Below are 15667 nucleotides of genomic sequence, written 5' to 3' on the forward strand. Positions count from 1 at the left end.
TGGAGACCAGCTTAGCCTTGTCTTCCTCCAGGAAGTCTTCCCTGATCTCCCAACTCTGAAACAGGTGCCCGTAGATCTTCCTACGACCTCTCGGTCACACATATAGCACGTGCTATTGCTACCCTCCTAGCAGTTTCTCCCACCACCAGGCCTGGAGCCTTGCTGTCAGTGTGTGGTCTGTGGACCACCAGCATTGGCATCCCTGTCAGAAATGCAGAATCTCAGGCCCCAGCCCAGACCCTGCTTTCCAGCCGGGTCCCTGGGTGGTTCACACGTGTGTTAACGTCTGAGGAGCACGGCCCTCGAGGAGAAGCCCCCTGAGAGCAGGCATTTGCTTTGCTTGTTCACTGTGATCTTCGCAGGGGCCACACGATGGCCACACAGTACATGCTTCTTTAAGAGGTTAATTAATTAAGAAGAGGGAATTGGTTCTGAAATCACCCTGAGGTTCTCACCTCTCCACGGCTGGGAACAAGATTAGTCCAAGTTGAGGCTGGAGCCCGTGGGGCGGGACCCGGGTCCTGGAGGACCCCCACGTAGGTGGTGGCACCAGGGCTTAGTGGGGCAGGGGATTTGGGTCCTGCCTGCACCCAGTGAGCCAGCCGAGTCACACTGGAAAAATCCCCTTAGCTCTCTCTGGGCCTCATTTATTCATCTATAAACCGGGTGAAAATATCTTGCTGTTCTCCTTGAAGTCTTAGGAGGATTCTTTGAGACAACTTTGTAAACAGAAATCAATTACACTCCGTTGAGGGTGAGGAATCCTTGGTTGATCTGCCCTTTGATCTTGAACCCCAGCCCTGCACCTGCCCTGCACAGCCATCACCCTGCAGTGGGCGGGGCCGGGCTCAGGGGCGGGGCTGGGTGCTGGCCGGCCTCACAGATCCCCAGCAAGGCCAAGAGCTTCTCAGGAGCGCCGTGCCAGGTGCAGAGGAGCTGGTGGCCCTGCCATGGCCTGGCGTCTCTCCGCATTGAATTTATTCCAACCATTCAATAGGGATAATGAGCAGCAAGAAATCCATCAGCCCCACATCAGCCCGGTAATGCTGACCCCATTTAGTAAATCTGATGATACTTAGCATATCAGCCTGTTTGCTTTCTCTCCAGCAAACAGTCATACATGATTAAACTCTCTCCTCATTTCCATATTAATAGCACACCCGTGTGAAGAATTCAGGAAAACACATTTCTGGAAATCTCAATTTTGATTTAAAATTTTCCAGTGTTGTGATGAACAGCAACACACCGCCTTGCAGAATATCCCCTCCCGTCACGGGCTCAGAGGAGATGTTGCTCCCTTTCTGGCAGCTGCTTCCAAGGGTCAACAGCTTCTTCACTAAACGCTTTCTTCCCCGTCGGTTTCTGAGGTCTGCAACGTAGACATGCCTTTTTGCTATTCTCTCCTTATTGGGAACAGAGGAGAGAGGCTCCTAGTAATCTGGGTAAGATCCCTCCTCATATCTCACAGTGATAATAAAATGATTCCATCCCCTTCCAGAATCTGGAATCTGAGACCCTTCCTCTTCTGATTGGATGGTTCCATTTCCTCTCACTTTTCTTCTGAGTTTGGCCTGAGACCAGTTTGTGATTAAAGAATAGAGAGAAGTAGGGGTCCAGCTGAGTGCCAGGCCTCCCTGCTTGCATCTTGCAGGCTGACAGCCGGTCACGTCATCTTCCTTGCGGAGATATGGCTGCTCTAAAGTCCCATCTTCACCTCTTAGGAAACTGCCAGGAGCGGGGCACAGCTGCAGGCTCTGAGGGCAGGCAGGGCAGGGTTCGCGTCTTGGCTCTTTGGTGGACAAGCTGTCTCATTTTGGGCAAGAAACTTACCTAACACTGTTTCTTCACCCATCAAAAGGGGAATCAGAATCATAGCTGCTTCATAAGGTTGCTGCGAGGAATTTTAAATAAGTGATACATACATATAGAGCACCTAGCTCAGTGCCTAGAATACAGTCAGTGCCCAGTCAAAGTTGGCTATTGGTATTTTGTTTCTGTTGTTTTAAATAATGTATCACCATTCACTGTTCCTCTCAGCATCCCCTCAACAGTGGTGAAGAGAGAACAGTTCCCAGCTACCACCCATCCCTCTTGGTCTCTCCTGCAACAGGACTGGGGCAGGGGTAGGGGGGAGGAGGAGGGAAATTACAGGGAAATGAGGCAGGCTCCTTCCGCCTCTGCTCTCACGCTGTGTTTGGGGGACGAGGAGATGCACTTTTTAGCCCCACTCGGTCTCCTACTATGTGGGCAAGTACTCAGTTTCTTAAAGCTCTAAAACTCAGGGATTCCTCAGAACTTGCTTCAAGTTTCTTGTATTCCTGGATTGGGTGTCATGAAAGATGGTTATGGAACTTCAGTCTACTTCTGAACCCTGCCATCTGCACTCCAGGTTTTCTCTTCCAGATGATGCGTGACTCTTGCTCTGTGAATCATTCCAAATAATTTGGGTTTGTTTTTTTTTTTTAATCACAAAACTCAAAGCAGTGAAAATAGCCCTCTTTGGTTTGGAACTGGGAGTAAAAGGATGAAAGCAGGAAGGAGAAAGAGGACCCCTCTGTCTCTGCTCTGTTCTTGCGCTGATTCTGTCCACATTAATTTCTGGATCAGGGATCCAGGGTGTGCCTGCCTGAGCCCACCCCAGTGAGGCCGCGGGGGATCCTCCCTGCGGCGACCACAGAGCTGTTTCAGCACCTCTTCCCACTTTCATCCCTGCTTCAGGCTCACAGATCCCTGTGCCTCTGGATGTCTGCCTGGGAAACACCATATGTGTGAACTAAGTTTATAAAGCAGTATGTTTAAGAATAAATTTCAAGATGCTATTTTTCAGCAGCCTGTGAATCACTTCAACTCATTTACAAAAACAACTGTCTGCCAGAGGAAATTCAGTTTTGATGACTGTGGAGAGAATGAAAGTCGTAATACATGGGGCTTTTCCCTCCTATAGTCATGAGCTATCCTGCCCGGAGGGATAAGAATGGACAGCCATATAACTTACAGATACAAACTCCGGGAAATAAAAATATATCTCGTGCAGAAGACAGTGGACGCAGCCTCTGGTTTTCAGAGCCACATGGTGTTTTATCAGACAACGTGGATCTTATTCTGATCTTTCACCAGAAGTAGGATGATGAATATAATTTTTTTAAAAAGATTTGATAGAGTTTCTCTGTGCCTTGATTGACCAAAGAGCTATTTATCTCACCACCTAAAAAGTATGTCTGGAGGATACTTCCCCGGGATGAATGTGAAGTGAGGGACAGGGTGCTGATAGAAGGTGGTTGGTGAGTCCTTGATGGGTGGAGAGAATTCACGTCAACAGCAACCGAGATTTTCTACCCAGGGTGGGTCTCAGATGCATTGTTTTTATTTTATCGGATTTTGCTGCCTTTTTGTGTCTCTGGGATTGTCAGTTGAATTGTGCCTCCTCAGGTCTCTCTGCTCAGTGTTTTTTTTTTTTTAAAGTATGATTTTTTTTAATTGAAGTATAGTTGATTTACAATGTTGTGTTAATTTCTGCAGTACAGCAAAGTGACTCAGTTATACACATATAGACATTCTTTTTTATACTCTTTTCCATTATGATATCACTTATATGTGGAATCTAAAATATGACACAAATGAACTTATCTACAAAACAGAAACAGACTCAGAGACATAGAGAACAGACTTGTGGTTGTCAAGGGGGAGGGGGTGGAGGAGGGAAGGGTTGGGAGTTTGGGATTAGCACATGCAAACTGGTATATATAGGATGGATAAACAGCAAGGTCCTGCTGTATAGCACAGGGAACTATATTCAATATCCTGTGATAAACCATAATGGAAAAATCTGTGGCGTTTTATATCCTGATCTGGAGCAGGGTAGCTGGGGCCGGCTCATGATGATGAAAGACACGTGGAAAAAGCAATCAGCTCTGCTTCAGCAGGAGCGAAGCCAGGATTTAGGTCACTCATTCCCGTGGATCAGAGCCCTGTGCAGTGACTTCCTCTCTTCTTCAGGGAGCATCCCAGGCTGTGCCCGGGAATTGTCTCGTGAAAATCAGCATGTCACAGAAATGTGCACCCAGGAACTGCGGGCCGCTCCAAGATGGATTGCAGCAGGACTAAGAAGTTGCCAGAATGCTCCTGTTCATTTGCTGCAGTAATTGTACAAATTGTGCTACCATTCCTTTTCTAGCATGTTTTCTTTTTTTTTATTTTTTAAATAAATTTATTTATTTATTTGTTTTTATTTTTGGCCACGTTGGGTCTTCATTGCTGCACGCGGGCTTTCTCTAGTTGCGGCAAGCGGGGGCTACTCTTCGTTGCAGTGCACGGACTTCTCATTGTCATGGCTTCTCTTGTTGCAGAGCATGGGCTCTAGGTGCACGGGCTCAGTAGTTGTGGCTCACGGGCTCCAGAGCACAGGCTCAGTAGCTGTGGTGGATGGGCTTAGTTGCTCCGCAGCATGTGGGATCTTCCTGGGCCAGGGCTCGAACCTGTGTCCCCTGCATTGGCAGTCGGATTCTTAACCACTGCACCACCAGCTAAGCCCTCTAGCATGTTTTCTTTTAGCAATTCCAGACAGGGCTGTGTTTCTAAGAATCAATCCAGTTTGGGCCACCAGAGATTAAACCTGTCAAACTGACTTTACCGAGTGATCAGTATATAAACCTTGTGTGAGACCTGAGTGTTGGAAGTGTGCTGTGAAACGGGGTTTAAACACAGGCCCAAAAGGGAAGTGGAGTATTGAGTGTGGGCTCAAAAGCAGGTCCCAGGTCTGTGCTGAATAGAAGTCAGTTGCTTCTGGCTTTCCTGCTGACCCAAAGTAAAGAACACCGTGGCTCAGGCTGATCAAGTTCCATACAGGTGAGAGGGTTGAAAGCAACTTGAGTTTGGGTTTGACTTAACCCCGGCCTGCATGCCTCGCTGGTCTGCAGTGTGAACCGGTTTTGTTATTTTAGGTGTAAACAATGAGATAGCAGGAGGCAAATCCTGTGTTTGGTGCTCAAGGATCAGTTACAAGTTATTTTATTGATTTAAAAATTTTGGTTTACTCTCTGGGTGGAGAGCTGGGGGCAGGAGAGGGGAGGCCCTGGGGAGCTTCCCAGGCAGCAGTTTCCTGTGAGCTTGGAGTTTGGAGGTCGGGTTAGACCCCCATCCATCTCACGACATCGTTGAAGGCCCTGTTCTTGTCAGCACGATGGTGTAGTAGGACACTAGGTGTATGTCTGCACATGTCCATGTATGTATCACTCGATGTAGTATGTGTGTGTGCGCCTACGATACAGCACTTGACACACACAAAATGCTGGCAGTCCACAGTGCTGTCCCTGAGGGTGGGGACCGTCTTTCACACATCTTTGCACATCCCAATGGCTAGCACCGTGCTTATCCTCAATAAGTCCCAGAGGTAATACCAGCTTAAAAGGAAGAGGCTCAGAGTTATAGCCCTGAGTTAACTTTTTTGCCAAAATACAACCCCTGTGCACAAATGTAACCAATTACCAAGGAAAGGGACCTTGTAAACAGGGATCTTTTCTGGGTTGAATGCAAACACGTGCACTAATAACATTATTTGCCTCCTGACATGATGTGATATGAAGCACACACAACATCTCCTGGGAAGGATTCTTTCCAAACAACTGGAATTTAAGTAACCTTTAGATCTGATTTTTACTTCATAGGAAGTTCAGAGAATAGAGGAACAGTTAAACAACACCAAAAGGAGCAATCCTACAAATCCAGACTTGGGATGTTCTATAGGACAACTGGCCTAATCTCTTAAATAAGAGACAAGGGGCTTCCCTGGTGGCACAGTGGTTGAGAATCTGCCTGCCAATGCAGGAGACACAGGTTCGAGCCCTGGTCTGGGAAGATCCCACATGCCGCGGAGCAACTAGGCCCGTGAGCCACAATTACTGAGCCTGCGCGTCTGGAGCCTGTGCTCCACAACGAGAGAGGCCGCGATGGTGAGAGGCCCGCGCACCGCGATGAAGAGTGGCCCCCGCTTGCCGCAACTAGAGAAAGCCCTCGCACAGAAACGAAGACCCAACACAGTCATAAATAATAAATAAATAAATAAATAAATAATTTTTTTAAAAAAGAGACAAATATTATTCTCAAAAACAGAGGAGGGTGATGGGCAAAATGTTCTAGATTTTGAAAAAGACGTAAGAGACTTAACCAAATGTAATGTGTGTTTCGTCACGTGGGAGCCTGGTTTGGAAAAAGGGAAAAGCCATAAATGGTATTGGGGCTAAGTGGTCAAAGGGAAGCCTGAAGTTTGCACTAGATGATGTTAGATTATCATTACAAATGAGAAAGCACTTGTTGGATCTGGGTGGTAGGCATTCACTGTACCAGTCATTCTATTTTTCTGTGTGTTTGAAAATTTTATAATATAATTGTTTGAAAAGAGAGTAAAACACCAATTTGATAGAACGGGAAAGGACTTTCTAAGGCTCTAAGACACAGAGTAAGAACCAGTGTACTGGTTTCTGGGACCTACAAGGAACTCGAGTTTGGAGACTGGTGAATCCAAGTGAGCGTAGCAGCCAGAATGGAAAAGGCAGACAAGATCCACTATGCTCTGGAGCTTGGAGTTTCTCCTGGAAGCAAGAGGGGCCACTGGAGGCTTAATTTTTTAATTCTTTTATAGATTTATTTAATTAATTAATTAATTAATTTTTTGGCTGCGTTGGGTCTTCGTTGCTGTGCGCGGGCTTTCTCTAGTTGGGGCGAGTGGGGGCTACTCTTCGTCGCAGTGCGAGGGCTTCTCATTGCGCTGGCTTCTCTTGTTGCAGAGCACAGGCTCTAGGCACGTGGGCTTCAGTAGTTGTGGCGCATGGGCTTAGTTGCTCCGCGGCATGTGGGATCTTCCCAGACCAGGGCTCTAACCTGTGTCCCCTGCATTGGCAGGTGGATTCTTAACCACTGCACCACCAGGGAAGCCCCTGGAGGTTTTATTTTTAAATAGCTTGATTGAGATACAATTCATTTACAATGAAGTTCACTCTTTTAAAGTATACCATTCGGTGGTTTGGGGTGTATTCATCCATCACTGTTATCTAGTTCCAGACGTTTTTATCACCCCTATTTGAAACCCTGTACCCCATTAGCAGTCACTCCCCACCCATCCCCCTTGCAACCACTAATTTACTTTCTGTCTTTATGGATTTGCCTATTCTGGACATTTCATATAAATGGAATCACAGAATATAGGGCCTATCGTTTTCTGGCTTCTTTCACTGTTCATTCATGTTGTAGCAGGTATCAGAACTTTGTTCTTTCTTATGGCTGAATATTTTATTGTATGGATATACCACATTTTGTTTATCCATTTATCAGTTGACAGACACTTGGATTATTTCTTTTTTGGTTATTATGAGTGATCTGCTAAGAATAATCATGGACAAGTTTTGTGGACCTTTGATTTCAATTCTCTTGGGTATAGACCTAGTAGTGTACATTTAACATTTTAAGGAAGTGCCTAAGTCTTTTCCGAGGCCGCTGAACCATTTCATTCCCACCAGCAATGTATGAGGTTTACAATCTCTCCACATCCTCGCCAAAAAACATAATTGTTTATCTTTTTTTATTATAGCCATCCTGACGGGAAGTTGTATCTCATTGGGGTTTTGATTTGCATTTTCTTAATGACTAATGACTCTGAGCATATTTTCGTGTGTTTATTGGTTGTTTATAATATCTTCTTTGGAGAAATGGCAATTCAACCTTTTTGTCCATTTTTAGATTGGGTTGTCATTTTGTTTGTGCCGTAAGGAATAACAATGTTATTTTAAAATGGGGGGTTTTGATGATTAGTCTCGCGAGGTCGTGGAATAACACAGAGAGATGTGTGAAAGTGAAAGTTATTACACTCAAAGGTCCTGGAAGAGGGAGGCATGGCACACCACCCAGGGGCCACATGGAAGGATTTCCCTTCTATTCCTACTTCACTGAATGTTTTTATCATGAAAGGATGTTAGATTTTGTCAGGTGTTTTTTCTTCAGCTATTGAGATGATCATGTGTTTTTCTTTCCTTTATTAATGTAGTGTATTACATTGATTGATTTCCATGTGTTGAACCACCTTTACATTCCTGGGATAAATTTCACTTTGTTATGATGTATAATCCTTTTAATATAATGGTGGATTCTGTTTGATAATATTTCATTGTGGATTTTTGTGTTATATTCACAAGGAATAGCGGTATGAAGTTTTCTTGTGACATCTTTGGTCTTGAATTCAAGGTAATACTGGCCTCAGCAAATGAATTGGGAAGAATTATCTCCTCTTCTATTTTACAGAAGAGTTTATGAAGGATCAGTGTTAATTCTTCTTTAAATGTTTCACCCGTGGCAGAATTCATCCATAAAGCCATCTAGGCTTTTCCTTGTGGGGAATTTTATTTTGTTACTAATTCAATCTTTTTACTTGTTATAGATCTATTCCACTTTTCTATTTCTTCTTGCATCAGTTTCAGGAGTTTGTGCCTTTCTATGAAGTTGCCCATTTCATGTAGGTTATCTAATTTGCTAGCATACAATTGTTCTTATATTTTCTTATAATCTAGTAGTGATATTCTGTCTTTCATTTCGGATTTTATTAAGGGGTCTTTTTTCTTTTTTCTCAGCTCATCTAGCTAAAGCCTTGTCAATATTGTTGATGTTTTAAAAGATTCAACATTTGGTTTTATTGATTTTCTCTATTGTTTTTCTCTTCTCTATTTCACTTATTTCTGCTCTAGTCTGTCATGTCTGCCCTTTTGCTTATTTTGGGTTTAGTTTGCTCCTCTAGTTTTCTAGTCTCTTAAAGTATAAAGTTAGGTTATTGATTTGAGCGCTGTCTTCTTTTTCTAGGCTCATTCACATTCTGAGCTTTAGCTGTGCAGGGGAGGAAGGGCTGTCAGCAGACATGGGAGAGGTACACACCTGTCCTACCAGGTTAGCAGTTGTTCAGTCACAGGGATGCCTGGTGGCAATTCATGAGAATATTTTTATGCTAGAACGAGACTCAGTGACTCTCTCATCCCCTTCCCCTCTACTTTCCAGGAACCTGAGGCCCAAAGAAATTAAGCAACCCTCCCCAAGGTCACACAGTCACGGGCAGAGTTAGCACTAGTATCTGTGCACATCAGTCTAAGCTTTGGGATTGACTGGAGCATGTCTAGTGCCTATTAACAGACAATAACCACCTCCTTACAGGGAAACCTCTCCGTGTCAGCCAGAGAAAACCAAGGCCTCAGAGCAATCATGTAAGAATCTTCTGTCAATATTGTAAAGAGGGACAGACCCAGAGTTCCACTTGAGCCAAAAATGGGCTTTTCTTCCCTAAAGACCTTTAATCAGAATCTTTAGACTATAATAATTGATACTCCCAGATATGGGCCATCATGGAACTTAGGGAACAGAGTGTTAGGCAAGAAGGCTTGTCTCTAGAGGGATCTGCATTAAAAGGGCCATTTATATATCCTCTGCTGGAGTCAGAATTAGTCCTGGAGTCTCACACAGGGCTGAGCCCCAGGGTGGAGAGTAAGTTGATGCAGCCATCCAGGTGAAAGGCAGGTCAAGTAGTGATACCATACACCCTGAGAAAACCATAATTCAGAAAGAGTTCATGTACCACAATGTTCAGTGCAGCTCTATTTACAATAGCCAGGCATGGAAGCAACCTAAGTGTCCATTGACAGATGAATGGATAAAGAAGGTGTGGCACATATATACAATGGAATATTACTCAGCCATAAAAGGAAACAAAATTGAGTTATTTGTAGTGAGGTGGATGGACCTAGAGTCTGTCATACAGAGTGAAGTAAGTCAGAAAGAGAAAAACAAATACCGTATGCTAACACATATATATGGAATCTTAAAAAAAACAAAACAAAACTGGTTCTGATGAACCTAGGGGCAGGACAGGAACAAAGACACAGATGTAGAGAATGGACTTGAGGACACAGGGAGGGGGAAGCGTAAGCTGGGAGGAAGAGAGAGAGTAGCACTGACATATATACACTACCAAATGTAAAACAGATAGCTAGTGGGAAGCAGCTGCATAGCACAGGGAGATCAGCTCAATGCTTTGTGACCACCTAGAGGGGTGGGATAGGGAGGGTGGGAGGGAGACGCAAGAGGGAGGAGATATGGGGATATATGTATATGTGTATAGCTGATTCACTTTGTTATATAGCAGCAACTAACACAGCAATGTAAAGCAATTATACTCCAATAAAGATGTTAAAAAAAACAAGTAGTGATGCCAGGTGTCAAGGCAGTAAGAGAACAGAGAAGGCAAAGGAAGTTCTCTTTTCTGAAAGAATGCAAAGCAGCAGAAATGAGAGGCCAAGAGAGGAGCCTAGAAGCAAGGGCTTGGGGAGGTGTGGGGCAAGATTGAAAGCAGAGTGGGAATTAGGGGGGAGGGAGGCACCGGGGGCTGACACCACACCAGTTGGACCCAAGATGCTATGGGACATGAACTTGGCCTCCAGGAGCCAAAGGAGACTTAAGGAAATAATTTGGCTTTGATGGGAGTGGAGTGGTCCATCCAGAAGCTGGTCCAGCGTCAGGGTAAGGACAGTGAGCATTCACCCTCGGGAGTCCAGTGCCCGCCCCAGCACAGGGCTGGGCATTCCTCCTCCATGTACTTCCCCACGTCCTGCTGGTTGAGCAGCCTGCCACCCCAGAAGAACCATGATCACAGGGTCCCCATCTCCTTGTACCGACTACTCAGAATAATCAACTGCTTTTCCCACATGTCAGTATGCAACCCCAGAAAAAAACAGATCTGAGCCTTACCTCTCTCCCCGCCAGCCCAGGGGAAGGATTTTGGGATCCAAGAAGGAGAAGTGGCAAGAAAAGGCCCCAGTGGAGCTGTAGACTCTGGTGCTAGAGACCTGGGTTGAGCGGAGTCATGAGGAACTGCCCTGGACGGAGCTGATTCCAGAAAGGCCCTCTTCTTTCTACTCGGCAGCTTCATGGTGACCGCGGCTCATACATCCATGTCTGAGGCCCTGCTCTGGGGGTGAGGACACAGAAAGGCTATTCAGGAGGACATGTGCTTGATCTTTGCCAAAGGTCTAGGGAACTGGTCACAGTAGAGGAGCCTTGGGGGAGGGGACCCTGCATTTCTCCTCAATCATCATTTTGCTTGGATTCAGCCCCCTCCTTACTGGTTTGTCCCCAAGTGACAGTGACAGATACCAACTCTCTCCTAAGAGGAATGGAGACACAGTTCAGTGTTTCGGTTGAAGCTTAGTTTGCTTTTGTATCACGAAGCAGGATGACTTCTCCAGGGGCACCTGCTCCAGTGTGCTCGTAAGACTCTGTTGATAGTAGGGTTTTGTTTTTTAAGATTTTTTTTTTGATGTGCACCTTTGTTAAAGTCTTTATTGAATTTGTTACAATATTGCTTCTGTTTTATGTTTTGGTTTTTAGGCCACAAGGCATGTGGGATCTCAGCTCCCGGACCAGGGATCGAACAAGCACCCCCTGCATTGGAAGGTGAAGTATTAACCACTGGACCGCCAGGGAAGTCCCAGTAGGGTTGTTTTTAAGGAAATATTCCTGCTTCAGTTCTTATTCTACCTACTTCAAAGTAGCAATTATGAACACATTGGAGTAACTGCCAAGATGTTAGCAGGGAATCATTTATCACATTATCTGTAAATATTCACCTTGAGTACTTTGGGACACTGTGCAAATGGTACCTTCTATCCTGATTAAGGCAAGCATGGAGGTGGGGGTGGGCTGGGCAAGAAGATGACCATTTGTGGCCTGGAGAGAAGATGGAGCATCCCTAAAATAAGACTGTAGGAAGAGATTACGTGTCGTCATTTGCTGTTTCTTTTCCCCCAAAGAGAATATTTACATCCATGATATTTCTGCCTCAAGATGCATTTAATTTCTGGCTAATTGAGTCAGATTACAAATCAAACCTGTTTAGTGTAAACAGAAACCCAGTTAGGCTTCAACCTTTCACCTGAGTCACCCTGCTAATTAAATTCCTGATTTATCAGCCTCTCTCTCTCTGCCTCTCCCTCAAGTCAGATGGCCTGTGGTCGGTTCACCCTCACTTCCCAAGGTGGAAGCCAGCCTGATGGACGGCCCCACACATCCGGCAACCCTAGATGCTCCAGTTTAGGGGGTCAACGCCTCAAAGCAATTCACTCCCCTAACTTGATTGGCAACATGGCCAGTACAGTCCCACACGGTGAGAAATACTTCAACACATGATAGACTCCATGTCATTTTGTGGGATGTAAATTTATTGTTGGAATACCCTTTCCAATGTGTACAGCACTGATCCTGACGTTAAAAAGACACTGTGAGTTAGGTGAAAAGGGCGCTATTATTATTATTATTGTTGCTGAAGTTCAGGGAGGTTAAAGGGGCTGCTCAATGTCACAAAGGTAGTAAGTGGGAAAACTACAAGTACAGATATGATGGTCTTCTCATTCAAGATGCCGTGGTTTGAGTTTTTTTTCTTTTTAACTACATCACTACAAAGATAGAATCCTACTAGCACTAATCATAAATCTTAAGAGAATCTGATTTTGTAGGTAATAACCTGAACCTAAATAACGGACGGAGAGAGCATCTGAAAGGCTGGTGGAGTCCTCTTGGGTCCCCCAGCTTTCTGTCGAGTCCATCTCAGGGTACACGATGTGCATGTGGGAAGCAAAGCATCTCCTCTAGAAAAAGAATGTGTTTGCATCCATTCCTGAGCCTCCAAGTTCCACCCAGACTGGACACGCTTGCCTTTGGTGTGTTCCTTGGTGAGGACATCATGCTGGATTCATGTCCACAGGTGACATGAGTCAGACCACACAGCAAAAAGGCACACACAGCTGTCACCAGTGGAATCTTTCTACAATACCCTCTACACACGACACCGCAGTGGCTTTGCTGCTGTCTGCCAGCACCATGCAAGCGTCACCTCGCGTTCAGGAGCTCTCCTTGGAAATCTTTCCCACCACTTCATCTCAACACAAAATTTTAGGCATGCGCTGTTCAGCCCTCCCCTAACAATTGTTTATTCACCCTCTTCCTGGCTTCTCTGGTTCTTACTACTGCATGGTTTTCCTTCACGGCTCAAATGCTACTTTGAGTGGAAGCCTTCCCTTTACCCTCACACAATTTCCCCCTTCTGAACACCCATGGCTTTCTGTCCACATTGGACTTGCTGCATTCTCACTTTTTATTTGTTACTTATATGTATATCTCCTCATCCTTGTTGAACCATACAATTGTCGGGGGTGGGTTTGAATCTAAAACACGACATTGGTCTAGCCTTGCTCATGGCAAGCACCACACACCATGCCTTGCACAGGGTGCTGTGGTCCCTGAATAATGGCTCCAAAGTACATCCATGTCTTTATCTCCAGAACCTGTGAATATTAGCTTATATGGTAAGAGGGACTTTGTCATTAAATTATCTCGAGATGAGATTATCCTGGATTATCAGGTTGGACCTTGTGTCATCACAACAGTCTTTATAAGAAGACAGAAAGAGTCAAACCAGAGGAGAAGGTGATGTGAGGAAGGAGGCAGAGGTTGGAGGGATGCACTTTGAAGATGGAGGAAGGGGCCGCAAGCTAAGGAATTCAGGCAGCCCCTGCAAACCGAAAAAGGCAAGGAAAAGGATTCTCCCCTCTGAGCCTTTAGGAAAAATCTGTCCTACAGATCCCTTGACCTTACCCCAGTGAAACTGACTGAAATGCCGACTTCCAGAACTATAACAATAAATATAAGTCGATTTATGCCACTGAGTTTGTGGTAATTCGTAACAGGAAACAAATACGGTGTTTGAAGAAAAGTTTGTTGAATGAAAAAAATAAATGAATGACTATGAGTAAGTGAATGAATGAATGAATTCAAGAGGTTCTGAAAGGAACCCCTGATCTATACCTAGTTTTCCTGCTTCCTACGTCTAAATCTAATGGACAGCTAAGGGCATTCTTTGGTGGTCCTCAGTATCTCTCTGGAGACCCAATTGAAATGCAAAGGTTTTAGCTGGGGTTCTGTGAAGATGGTGAACTAACCTCCCCACACCCATTGGCTGCCATTGTAGATGGGGCAAGATTGAGAGAACATAACGGAAGGCAGGACTCGGTGGGGATGGAGGATTTGAAGGGCCTGGTGAACTAGGTCTCTCTAAGGCAGGAGGGGAGGTCTTGGTTACACAGAGGGTTGCCCAATGCAATATCCTGATGGCCCAGCCTTGACCTGGGAAGGCGACAAAGGGCAGGATGGAGAAAGACAATAGTCATCAACATCACCCCTCCTGCCCCCAAATTTTTCCTTGGCTGTGTTGTGTCTTCGTTGCTGCACGTGGGCTTTCTCTAGTTGTGGAGAGCGGGGGCTACTCTTCGTTGTGGTGCGTGGGCTTCTCATTGTGGTGGCTTCTCTTGTTGTGGAGCACGGGCTGTAGGTGTGCGGGCTTCAGTAGTTGTGGCGCATGGGCTCAGTAGTTGTGGCTCACGGGCTCTAGAGCGCAGGCTCAGTAGTTGTGGTGCACAGGCTTAGTTGCTCCGCGGCATGTGGGATCTTCGTGGACCAGGGATCGAACCCATGTTCCCTGCATTGGCAGGCGGATTCTTAACCACTGCGCCGCCAGGGAAGTCCCTCTTATTTCTTTCTAAGGACAAATTCTTATCAATTTCAGGGACAAAAGTTCAGGATAAAAGTATTTTTGTTCAATATACATCTCAATTTCCAGTGACTGACATGCCCTCTTTTAATGTTAATTAGAAACCAAACTGAATAAAATACTTGACTTTGACATATTGTAGTGATTTTAAAAGACTTTTCAACTCCAGTACCAAAAAACACAAAACAGTAATTCAAAAGGCTATTAGCATGGCCCTCCCACCACCTTGTGGGCACAGGGAAAGGCTAAATTAATCAAAATGGTAATTGTGCCACAAATCAATTACTATTTAGGGTTTTTCCTACTGAACCTGACCAGAAATTCTTCACATCCACTAAACCGCAATCTTAACTTTTTTTTTGCAAAAGTAAGCCATGTCTTATAAGACACACACACACACACACACACACACACACACACACATCATGGGCTATTAGCCAAAAGGCGATCATCTCCCTCATTTTCTCAAAAAGCATATATCATTCACACAGAGCCAGAGCATAATTTGAATGAAATAGAATGTGATTTTCCTTAGCTTCAAATGAATTGGAGTGGGAGATAATAATGTTTTCTATTTTTTTCTTATCCAAAAAGATCAGCATTTAGCTCTAAAAAAAAAAAAAAAAACTCCCTAAGTGTTTCAGATTTAAATACATTATATTTAATGCAGTTTCTAAATTTTAACTACTTCTGATTCTTTCAACTGTTCAGAAAGGCATACCAAGACCTTCAGATCTCCCAATCTAATGAAAATCAAGCCCACAGGCATCAGCAAAAGCAGGATGTCGCCTGACCCTCTCAGAAGGCTCTCCAGGCCTCCAGGTCTCTATGCTGGAACTGCATCTCTCCATCAAACTAAAAAATATAAAAATTAAAATTTCAATCAAATCAAATGTCTTCTGAGAAAGAGAGGGAAGGAGAGAGAATACTTGGGTCCAAGTTTTAAGTAAACCATCCTTCACACGTAGATATAATTTTACGCTGGACTGGAGTAGTGTTTTGCTTGCTACTATGATCTATTTTTTACCAGCCCTAAAAAAA

The sequence above is a fragment of the Balaenoptera physalus genome, assembly GCF_965194825.1.
Source record: "Balaenoptera physalus genome assembly, chromosome: 12".
Lineage (NCBI taxonomy): Eukaryota > Metazoa > Chordata > Mammalia > Artiodactyla > Balaenopteridae > Balaenoptera > Balaenoptera physalus.